The sequence below is a fragment of the Odontesthes bonariensis genome, chromosome 6 (assembly GCF_027942865.1).
Source record: "Odontesthes bonariensis isolate fOdoBon6 chromosome 6, fOdoBon6.hap1, whole genome shotgun sequence".
NCBI classification, from domain to species: Eukaryota; Metazoa; Chordata; class Actinopteri; order Atheriniformes; family Atherinopsidae; genus Odontesthes; species Odontesthes bonariensis.
The window spans coordinates 6,522,688-6,533,458 of NC_134511.1; the positions used below are offsets into that span (position 1 = coordinate 6,522,688).

At 43.1% G+C, this 10,771-nt stretch overlaps 1 long non-coding RNA gene across 1 annotated transcript; it reads right to left on the minus strand.

The window, feature by feature from the left end:
- Positions 1 to 1,150: 1,150 nt before the first annotated feature.
- LOC142382791 (uncharacterized) lies at positions 1,151 to 2,331 on the minus strand. Its single transcript, XR_012769954.1, has 2 exons — positions 2,193 to 2,331; positions 1,151 to 1,568 (listed from the first exon to the last, which is right to left on the minus strand). It is a non-coding gene; the product is annotated as an uncharacterized LOC142382791 (long non-coding RNA).
- Between the last annotated feature and the right edge of the window lie 8,440 nt (positions 2,332 to 10,771).

Consider the following 10,771-nt stretch of genomic DNA (forward strand, 5'->3'; position numbering starts at 1 on the left):
TTCGTGATATTATTTGTCAAAAGTCAACAGAATTAAAGGCACATTTGACACAAATTCTATGTTATAGGAATTAATCCTTGTTGTGAGCTTTTTAAAACCCTTTTCTTTACAGATTTTGGTGAGAATTCTACAATTTGACTCCTTTTTTTGGACTTTTTGTAGCAACTGAAACGTTACAAAGTAAAATCTTCTCAGTTAATTCTGTGATCAGATGATCTCAGACTTCAGTTTGTCTGTGAAAACTTCAACTTTATTTTATTTTGGATGAATTCCTGCAGCTGCTGGCACATAATTTGTTTCTATTTGTTAATATTTGACCAAAACTAAGATACCTAAAGTGTTTTTGTTTGTTTTCCCCTCTTCTTGGGTGGTGCTGCGTGGACCACGTGGGCGCGCACGAGCACACCTCAGAGTTTTTTTAATCCTCAGGTCCTCAGGCAACACGCTGAGAGCGGATTACAGCAGCAAATTAGCCTGACGAGGCCCGACTAATCCGAGCCGCGGTGTGAAAATCAAACGGACCCCGTCCCAAACCCAAAGGAGGCCAAAGTCAAACGGAGCGTTTGGTTTGCGCGGCGCTGACGCCCTTTTCGCGGATTCCTGTGGTGTCACAGCCTTCACGTGCTGGAAGGAAATTCAACTGACAGTCTGTGGCCATTTTTCCCAAAAAACAAATCAAACAGTTTCACTTTAAACTGCTTGTAAGAAAAAAAAATACTTTTGATCCATTCGTTCAGTACCAACAAAATTCAATTTTTAGTTTTTTTTTTTTTTAAAAAAAGCAAAACTATTTTTTTCTTCAAAAAAAGACAAATTATTAAAATCTGAAAAAATGTATCTGAAATAAACCAAACGAACGCAGAATTTTATGAAACTGAAACTCTGAAAACACCAAAGAAACTAAACATGAGGCCTGTTGGAGCTCAGGATTTCCTCTCCCCCCCCCCCCCCCCCCCCCCCCCCCCCCCTGCACTCATTCCGTTTCTTTCTACAATTTTAAAGCTAACAACTCATCTTTTAGCCCCGACATATTTAATGTAAATAATAATCATGCAGGATGCATGGCGGGAAAAAAACACGAGCAAAAATAAATCAGAAAACACAAATAACAGAAAAAACATTTGAAAAAAAATTCAATTCAGATTCTCCCAACAGTCATTAATTCTTTATTATTCATTAACAGTAGAATCAGTACAAACGAATTCTGCCTTTATTGGCTTGTAATGGCGTCTTTTCTCAAAAGGATAAAGGGCTTGGAAAAGGTCACGGTTTGTTAAACAAAATTAAAATGATACATTCCTGAAGAATTATGCAAATTATAATCCCCAAAACGCCAACAAAAGGCGGCAACAAAAGCTCACCAGCGGAGCGACAATAAACCTTCCCTGCGAGCTGTTTTTTAGCAGTTAAAGTGAGAAGAAAGAGGGAAGCTGCGGAGCTGCATGGGCCTGTCTGCGAAATATTAGTTTCACTCCAACAACTTGGGGGGAAAAAAAACGTCCCAGCTTGTGAAACACTTCATTATCGCTGTTTATATCTTGTTTGGCCTCCTCCTGCAGGCCTGTGATCTGATCAAAGATAGAAACAAATAAAAAGGGGGCTTTTATTTTCTGCTTTAGGGGCCAAAATAAGAAGAATTTTATCTTTAAAAAAAAAAGAGTTGGAGTCGAATGAAGGCCCTGTTGGACCCAAACTCAAAGAAACGGGCAACAGATGATCATGTAAGGGGGGGAAAAAGAGCAAAAACACCAAATACAACAAACAGAATGAGAGGTGCTGGTCCTGGTGAGGACATCAGGAGGGCAGGAGCGTCCAGCAACAGATGTCCAGGCACAATTCTCGGTTTGGGTTTGAAATTTCACAAGAATTGCGTTTGGACAATCAGCAGCGAGAGCTCAGAAAACACCAAAGAAAGCATCCTCCAACCAGAAAAAGAAAAGAAAAATCACCCAAGCTTCGACTTTCTGGTGAAACAAGAATTCAGAAAAAGGATTAAAAGGTATTCACAAGTGAGTCTTCCTCCTGCAGGACGCGCGTGCAGCTCAGTGAGGTCAGCACGCACACACACCATCCAATTACAGCCGCTAATTAGCCACTCTCCAATTTATCTGAAATAATCCAAAAAGCAGCTGTCGGGGGGGAGAAAAACATCGCCACCTATTCTTAAATATCTCACACAATCAACCAGTCACCTGTGGGTGGAGGATGGACGGAGGACCACCGGGATCCGGAGCCCCCCAAAACTCCTTTCCGCCATCTCTGCACCTGTTACGACGCATCTCTCTCCTTCATCCCTCCATCCTTCCTTCCCTTTTTGTAGCCCCCTCCTCCTCCTCCTCCCCCCGAAAAAAAGAGGATGCAAAATATGATTTAAAAAAAAAAAAAAAAAAGATTCGACTATACCCTCTACCGCTCCTTCCAGCTGCGCCTTTTCTCACCACAAACCTGCAAAAAAAAAAAAAAAACTACAAAAATGTCCTGCAGGTCTGCGTGATGCACCTGCGCCTCCGCGTGTAGTTCCAGGACAGAAAAGTGGAAGCAGGGGGCTACTCCAGCGAAAAAAAAAGAGGCTGATGGTGGAAGCCAGGAGGCGGGCAGCGAGGCTGGCTGCTCCCGCGGCTGGACGCGGTGCGAGCGGCGGGCTGCAGCCGCCGCCGCCGCCGCTGGCGCGTCACTCCTCCTCCTGTCGCTCCTGCCCGCCTCCTCCTTCTTCTCCTCCACCGGCCGAACTGCTGGGCTTTTTCTGGGGCTCCTCCAACAATAAGCGCCGGTGCGTCCGTGTCACCAAGAGCGAGCTCGAGAGTGGGGCCGCTCCGCTCTTGGTACTGAGATTTGAATAAACACATACACACGCACCGCGGGGGTGATGATAAATGCCCATTGTGCCCGGAGGAGGAGGAGGAGGAGGAGGAGAAGAAGAAGAAGTAATGAATCTGCACCGAGAGAGAGAGAGAGAGCAGCTGCCAATGAAGGGCCGAAGCTCTTAAAGAAACAACGCGCTCATTTTTCCTTTTCTGATCACAACTGAAACACTGTCACCACCCCTGCACAAAAAGTCCACTGTAACACGCGCACGCGCGCGCGCACGCAGCTCTGTGGAGGACAGTTGGAGCTCAGGGAGACTTCCCTCACTGATGATGATGTGATGCTGAGAAAACAACAACAACAATAAACAACAGGGTTCACATATAGTTACAAGAAAGGCAAATTCCATGAAAAACAGCCACTGTTCTGACATCAAACTGCTCTTAAAAGGACATGAAATAAACATTTAGACTACTTTTGTTCTTACTGTTTAAGGTTTCAATAAGTTCAGGTCAAAAATCATCTGATATGACAGACTGTTGGTGCCACAAAGTAACATCAAGTTAAGATAAAAAAGGTCTTTCATTTATGATAATTAAGAATAATACTGACTTTATTGCTAAAAGAAATCTTGAAATATCAAAGAATAAAAATGTAAATACATCTAATATGAAATCCTTTGACAATATAAACAAAACAATAAAGAATAATAAGATAAAACACGAGTTTAGATATGATTAAATCATCAGAGTAAGACATGATATAAGTTAAGATTCAAACTTAACAGCTAATAATAAGAGTAATGGTGATAGTTTCGATCACAGTGAGAGAAAAAAAATGGTCAAAGACACCAAATATCTACCTTTTTCTTTAAAATGTGAAATTAAAAAAAAAACAGAAGTGTGAGAAGTTTTGTTTGAGGGTAAACTGCTTTTCTAAAGTCCCGTTCAGCCCTCATTTTGTTAAATTTTGCTTTAAGGACTCAGACTTTCTTAGAATCTTTTCTTCATCAACAGTTCTCCAGGCTTTCTGAAGGTCTTTCAAAGTTTTTCTTTGGACATTTTCTGCTTTTTCACTCATTTTCAGTCCAGTATTTCTTTGTTTGAGCCCCTTAACTCTGACCTATGAATGATTCAGGCAGAAAAAAAGGCTCCTAACTCAAGGGATGAACCACATAACAAACAACTTAGCAACGAAGCCGTTTTAAACTGGATCTTTTGGCACTCTTTAATCCCATTAAACCACATGTATCTGTGTGAATGATGCAGTGTCCTTGCTGTATATCCTGGTGAGGCGCATCAGTCCAATGACTGATGATTCCTCCACATAGGAACTGGCATCCTGAGCCGTTCTTTGCAGGGATCCAGCTGAGGGGCGTCGGGCCTGAGCAGAACGGCGGGGGGACAGAGCATCTCCTCGGTAGATGCCACACATGATGAGAACTTGCCCTCCACAGTCACATTAGCTACCTCACTGAGGCTCTTTGTGTCCTGCTGATGTTGTAGAGTTCCAAGCATTCCAGCATTCAGTCTTATGCCATTGAGTCGAAAGCTTTTCTGCCCTCAGAACTGAAGATCAGCGGCTGTATTCGCAGACAGGAACATGAACTCAGGACCTTGAAATCCAGCCAATCCAGCAATCCTTGCTTAGATTAATAAATTCTACATCTCATGAGGTCTGCTCGGGGACCAGGACAAAATGGACTAAACCGGAGAATGCATATATATATATATATATGAGGGCTGAGCAACGATTAAAATTTTTAATCTAATTAATCACATGATTTCCCTGATTAATCACGATTAATCGCATTTGTACGCAAAATCTAAAAAATGAATCCAAAAGTAGTGTATAGCTTTTAGCATTTAGTTTTATTTTAAATGTGCTGCCATATGAATGAAAGTGCCATAACATTTGTTGTGCAAACACACTTTTAACATCAGCATCTTTCTGTAGTTTTTATGTAGAAGCCTCGCTCCACTGTCTGTTTCCTTGAATGACTTGCTGCTATCAGTTGTGTGTTTTGCCTTTAAGTGATATTTTAGACTGGAACTACTACGCTGAGAAGACAATTCAACTTGGCAGAGTTTACAGATGACTTTGGTTCTGTCGACTCCGCCGTCTGGAAGAACTTTAAAATGAAAATGGCCGAGTAAAAGTTCCGTACCCTTCTCCATGTTTGGTGGATCCGCCGATTATTTTCTTTTCCGGTTCCACAACAGACAGCAACAGACTTTTACAAAATAAAAGCCTGTGAGCAACAGACTTTTACAATAATAAAATAAATAATAAAACCTGCATTAATGCGCAATAAAATATTTATCGGCGTTAAATAATAACGAGTCAACTCGCCCAGCCCTAATATATATATGAAACCTATTAGAAAAAAAACCAGAAACCAAACTTCTTCAGTCAAATGAACACAAGTTTGGAGGAATTCTGAACAAGTTTGGAGGAATTCTGTTCAAATGAACGGATTTAATTTGTGTGCTTTTCTTTCCATCTCTGAGTAAACTGTACATGCATGTATGAGAACCTGCTGCACTGAAAATGACTATAAGAGACCCGCAGTTCATGATCTTTGGGGATCTAAGGACCACCGACTGTCATTCTCTGCAGGTTCTGGCCTGTCGGATCCATTCAGACACACTTGTTAATATTTGTAAATATAAATTATCTAAATCCAGAGGCAGAATAGTGCGATGCACAAAAATATTACAAACTTCTGTATTGCTGTACAGAAGTTAATCAGTCTAGCATTTTTTTTTCTGCTATTTAAAATTTTTCAGATTTTTTTTTACTTCGGCTCAATTCTTTCGAGTTGAGCTCTATAAATGTCACACTCCATCATGCTTTTATACCAGTTAAAAACCCTAAACTAGATTTAATTCAAGATGGGAAGCATATGCAAATAAGTATTTGATTTATTAAACGAATAATCCAATGGGAACGTAGAGAGATGATGCTTTAAACAGTTTAAACTTGAACTACAGTTACCAATATACACTGTGACAAAGATTGTTTTACCTCAGATGAGGAGGACCGATCCTTTGTGAGTGAGTATGAAGTCTGAAAGGTCACTTTTATCATTCCTCTCACTGAGAGTTTAGGTGAATTCCCTGTAATGACCACAAAGGGATGGAATTTGGCTCTTTTACCAGCTGCAACATTCCAAAAAAATCCCATAAACACTGTTAGAGATGGTTACCTGATTTATTACCTTTTGAAGGCGTCAACAGACTCTATTGAATGCAGAGAGAGCGGAAGATGGTTCCGAAGCCTGGGAGCAACAGCCTGGGAGGGTCGGTCTCCTCTGGTCCGGCACCATCAGTAGGTTCTGATCCACAGACCTCAGGTCCCCAGCTGGGGTGTAAGGCTGGATCAGGTCACTGATGTAAGCTGGAGCCTGACCATGCAATGCTCTGAAAGTTAAAACCAACATTTTAAAATTGATTCGAGAGGAAACTGGCAGCCAATGAAGAGCTTTAAGAACAGGGGTTAAGTGAGTCCTCCTGTTAGAGCGGGTCAGAGTTCTGCTCTAACTGCACGCTTTGTGGCATGGTGTGGGAACAATCATCTCATCTTGAATGTTAACAAAACAAAGGAGATGATTGTAGATTTCAGGAGAAACAGGGTCAGATCAAACCCTGTTTCCATCATGGGAGAAGAAGTGGAGGTGGTTGAGGAATATAAATACCTTGGTGTTCATGTGGACAACAGACTGGACTGGAGACACAACAGTGAAGCCATCTACAAGAAAGGACAGAGCAGACTGTACTTCTTGAGGAAGCTAAGGTCCTTCAAGGTTTGCAACAAGATGTTGCAGATCTTCTACAAGTCTGTTGTTGAGAGCGTCATTTCCTCTTGCGTCATCTGTTGGGGCAGCAGCATCAGAACCAGGGACCTAAAAAGACTCAACAACCTGATAAGGAAGGCTGGTTCTGTTCTGGGGACGACTGTGGAACCTCTGGAGACAATAATGCAAAGAAGGATTTTGCATAAAATCAAGAGAATTATGGACAACCCTGAACATCCTCTCCATGAGACTGTTATCGGAAAACAGAGTCTCTTCAGTCAAAGGCTTCTTCAGTTTGGATGCAAAACGGACCGCTACAGGAAATCTTTCCTGCCCACAGCCATCAGCATCTATAATAACTCTTTGATTTAATTGAGTTACATCAACATTTAATATCCCTCTGGGATAAATAAAGTATTTTTGAATTTGAATTGAATTGAGACGGCTCCTTCTTGTTTAGACTATTACAATAGTCTAAACGTGAAGACACAAATGCATGAATGATCAGCCCCAAATCATTTTGTGACACCATTTTCCTGAGTTTGGAGATTTTCCTCAGTTGAAAAAAGCAGTTTTTGGTCAGCTGTTTGATGACAAAATATCCAAGTTTCTTAGGCTCGGTTTAACAGACTGGCCCAAGTCACCCAAGTACTGGTTAATCCCTGGAATGGAGTCATCAGGGGCAATAACCAGTGTTTCTATTTTGTCCACATTAAGCTGCAAGGATGTTATCATTTAGCCATCGTTTTATCTCCACCAAACAATGAACTAAGGAACTTAGCCTCTGGAGCTCAGTTGGCTTGAAAGAGCAGTAAAGCTGGATATCATCAGCAAATATGTGGTACGAAACATCGGAAAATCTCTGGATGATTTTTCCCAAAGGGATCAAATACAGCAAAAATAATACAGGACCCAAGACAGAACCTTGAGGGACTCCACACAACAGACATTCTGACTCAGAACTTATTTGGTTAGCTGTGACACTAAAACTACGCCCAGAAAGGTATGACGAGAACCAATGTAGAACTGAACCTCATTTAGCCATCGTTTTATCTCCACCAAACAATAAACTAAGGAGTTTAGCCTCTGGAGCTCAGTTGGCTTGAAAGAGCAGTAAAGCTGGTAAGAGCTGTTTTCACAGCTCCGACAGTTTGTTGTGGGATTTTAGGGATTTCTTGTACAATGTGCACCACCACAGTGTCTGAACAATCCTCCCACATCTCCGTTTATATGATTAGGATTTTATTGTGCCTCTCCCCACTTTTTGATGCGAATCGCTGCGGTTCTGTGTTTCCATGGCGATCGGTGTAGTGTACCACAGGCTTTAATCACAGTAACAGGAGAAAGTTAAAGCAGCTGTCTCCATTTGCATCTACTGTTTTTCACAGTTACACTTTGTGAACTGCGTCAGCTTAAAGCCGAATGTAAACAGTGAGACAACAGGTTGGAGGATAAATCACCCAACGGGCTCCTTCCCCTCTCATCAGACGTCAGCGGCTTCCCTCCGTCCTGCTCTGCTCTGGACGTTGAGTTAACATTTCCGTTGCTGGGAACATCTCTGCACGTTGGATGCTCATTTGCCTCTTAAAGGGCCCCGCTGCTGCCTTTTCACGGCCCTGAAAGAATAATTTAGTACCAGAGGCCCGAGATCACTGGAGATTATGGCTATGAAAGGGGAAGAGGACGCGTTATTAATGCTTGCTCATCGGAAAGAAGAATGAGAAAGGGATCCCCAGTGGGCGCAGATTCACTGTAACACATGGCTCTGCCATGGGAAACCGGGACAGATTCAGTCCATTCTGAAGCTGACAGAGAGAAAAAACAGCAGCCCCAGGAAATACAGAACCTGTACTGACACTGAGGGACACTTCCATGCACTTTATGCAGCATTACATCAGTGCAAGACGAAATAAAACACATTCAAATCAGAATATTCAGAGGGATGATGGACGATTCTTCTGATCAAATATAGTCGTCATAAGTCACAAAAGGTACAAACATCCTTTTAATTCAATCAAAAGGCTTATTTTCAGGCATATTGAGAGCTATAGAGTAACACAAAGAGAAAAAAAAAAGTACATCCTCTTAAATTCTAAGGTTTTTCAGCACCAAATGAAAAAAATCATCTTGAAATAAGGTAAATATAACACATGTTACACTGTGTCATTATTTATTAGAGAAAAGCTGAGATGAAATGCAGAAGCAGTATGTGATAAACTAAGTGAACCCCTGATCCAGCAGCCGGTAGTAGCAGAGTGTGATAAACTAAGTGAACCCCTGATCCAGCAGCCTGTAGCAGCAGAGTGTGATAAACTAAGTGAACCCCTGATCCAGCAGCTGGTAGCAGCAGAGTGTGATAAACTAAGTGAACCCCTGATCCAGCAGCTGGTAGCAGCAGTGTGATAAACTAAGTGAACCCCTGATCCAGCAGCTGGTAGCAGCAGAGTGTGATAAACTAAGTGAACCCCTGATCCAGCAGCTGGTAGCAGCAGAGTGTGATAAACTAAGTGAACCCCTGATCCAGCAGCTTGTAGCAGCAGAGTGTGATAAACTAAGTGAACCCCTGATCCAGCAGCTGGTAGCAGCAGAGTGTGATAAACTAAGTGAACCCCTGATCCAGCAGCTGGTAGCAGCAGAGTGTGATAAACTAAGTGAACCCCCTGATCCAGCAGCTTGAAGCAGCAGTGTGATAAACTAAGTGAACCCCTGATCCAGCAGCTTGTACCAGCAGAGTGTGATAAACTAAGTGAACCCCTGATCCAGCAGCTGGTAGCAGCAGAGTGTGATAAACTAAGTGAACCCCTGACCCAGCAGCTTGTAGCAGCAGAGTGTGATAAACTAAGTGAACCCCTGATCCAGCAGCTTGTAGCAGCAGAGTGTGATAAACTAAGTGAACCCCTGATCCAGCAGCTGGTAGCAGCAGAGTGTGATAAACTAAGTGAACCCCTGATCCAGCAGCTTGTAGCAGCAGAGTGTGATAAACTAAGTGAACCCCCTGATCCAGCAGCTTGTAGCAGCAGAGTGTGATAAACTAAGTGAACCCCCTGATCCAGCAGCTTGTAGCAGCAGCAGAGTGTGATAAACTAAGTGAACCCCCTGATCCAGCAGCTTGTAGCAGCAGAGTGTGATAAACTAAGTGAACCCCCTGATCCAGCAGCTTGTAGCAGCAGAGTGTGATAAACTAAGTGAACCCCTGATTCAGCAGCTGGTAGCAGCGGTGTGATAAACTAAGTGAACCCCTGATCCAGCAGCTGGTAGCAGCAGAGTGTGATAAACTAAGTGAACCCCTGATCCAGCAGCTTGTAGCAGCAGAGTGTGATAAACTAAGTGAACCCCTGATCCAGCAGCTGGTAGCAGCGGTGTGATAAACTAAGTGAACCCCTGATCCAGCAGCTGGTAGCAGCAGAGTGTGATAAACTAAGTGAACCCCTGATCCAGCAGCTGGTAGCAGCAGAGTGTGATAAACTAAGTGAACCCCTGATCCAGCAGCTTGTAGCAGCAGAGTGTGATAAACTAAGTGAACCCCTGATCCAGCAGCCGGTAGTAGCAGAGTGTGATAAACTAAGTGAACCCCTGATCCAGCAGCTGGTAGCAGCGGTGTGATAAACTAAGTGAACCCCTGATCCAGCAGCTGGTAGCAGCGGTGTGATAAACTAAGTGAACCCCCTGATCCAGCAGCCGGTAGTAGCAGAGTGTGATAAACTAAGTGAACCCCTGATCCAGCAGCCGGTAGTAGCAGAGTGTGATAAACTAAGTGAACCCCTGATCCAGCAGCTGGTAGCAGCAGTGTGATAAACTAAGTGAACCCCCTGATCCAGCAGCTTGTAGCAGCAGAGTGTGATAAACTAAGTGAACCCCCTGATCCAGCAGCTTGAAGCAGCAGTGTGATAAACTAAGTGAACCCCCTGATCCAGCAGCTTGTAGCAGCAGAGTGTGATAAACTAAGTGAACCCCCTGATCCAGCAGCTGGTAGCAGCAGAGTGTGATAAACTAAGTGAACCCCTGATCCAGCAGCTCGTAGCAGCAGAGTGTGATAAACTAAGTGAACCCCTGACCCAGCAGCTCGCAGCAGCAGAGTGTGATAAACTAAGTGAACCCCTGATCCAGCAGCTCGTAGCAGCAGAGTGTGATAAACTAAGTGAACCCCTGATCCAGCAGCTGGTAGCAGCA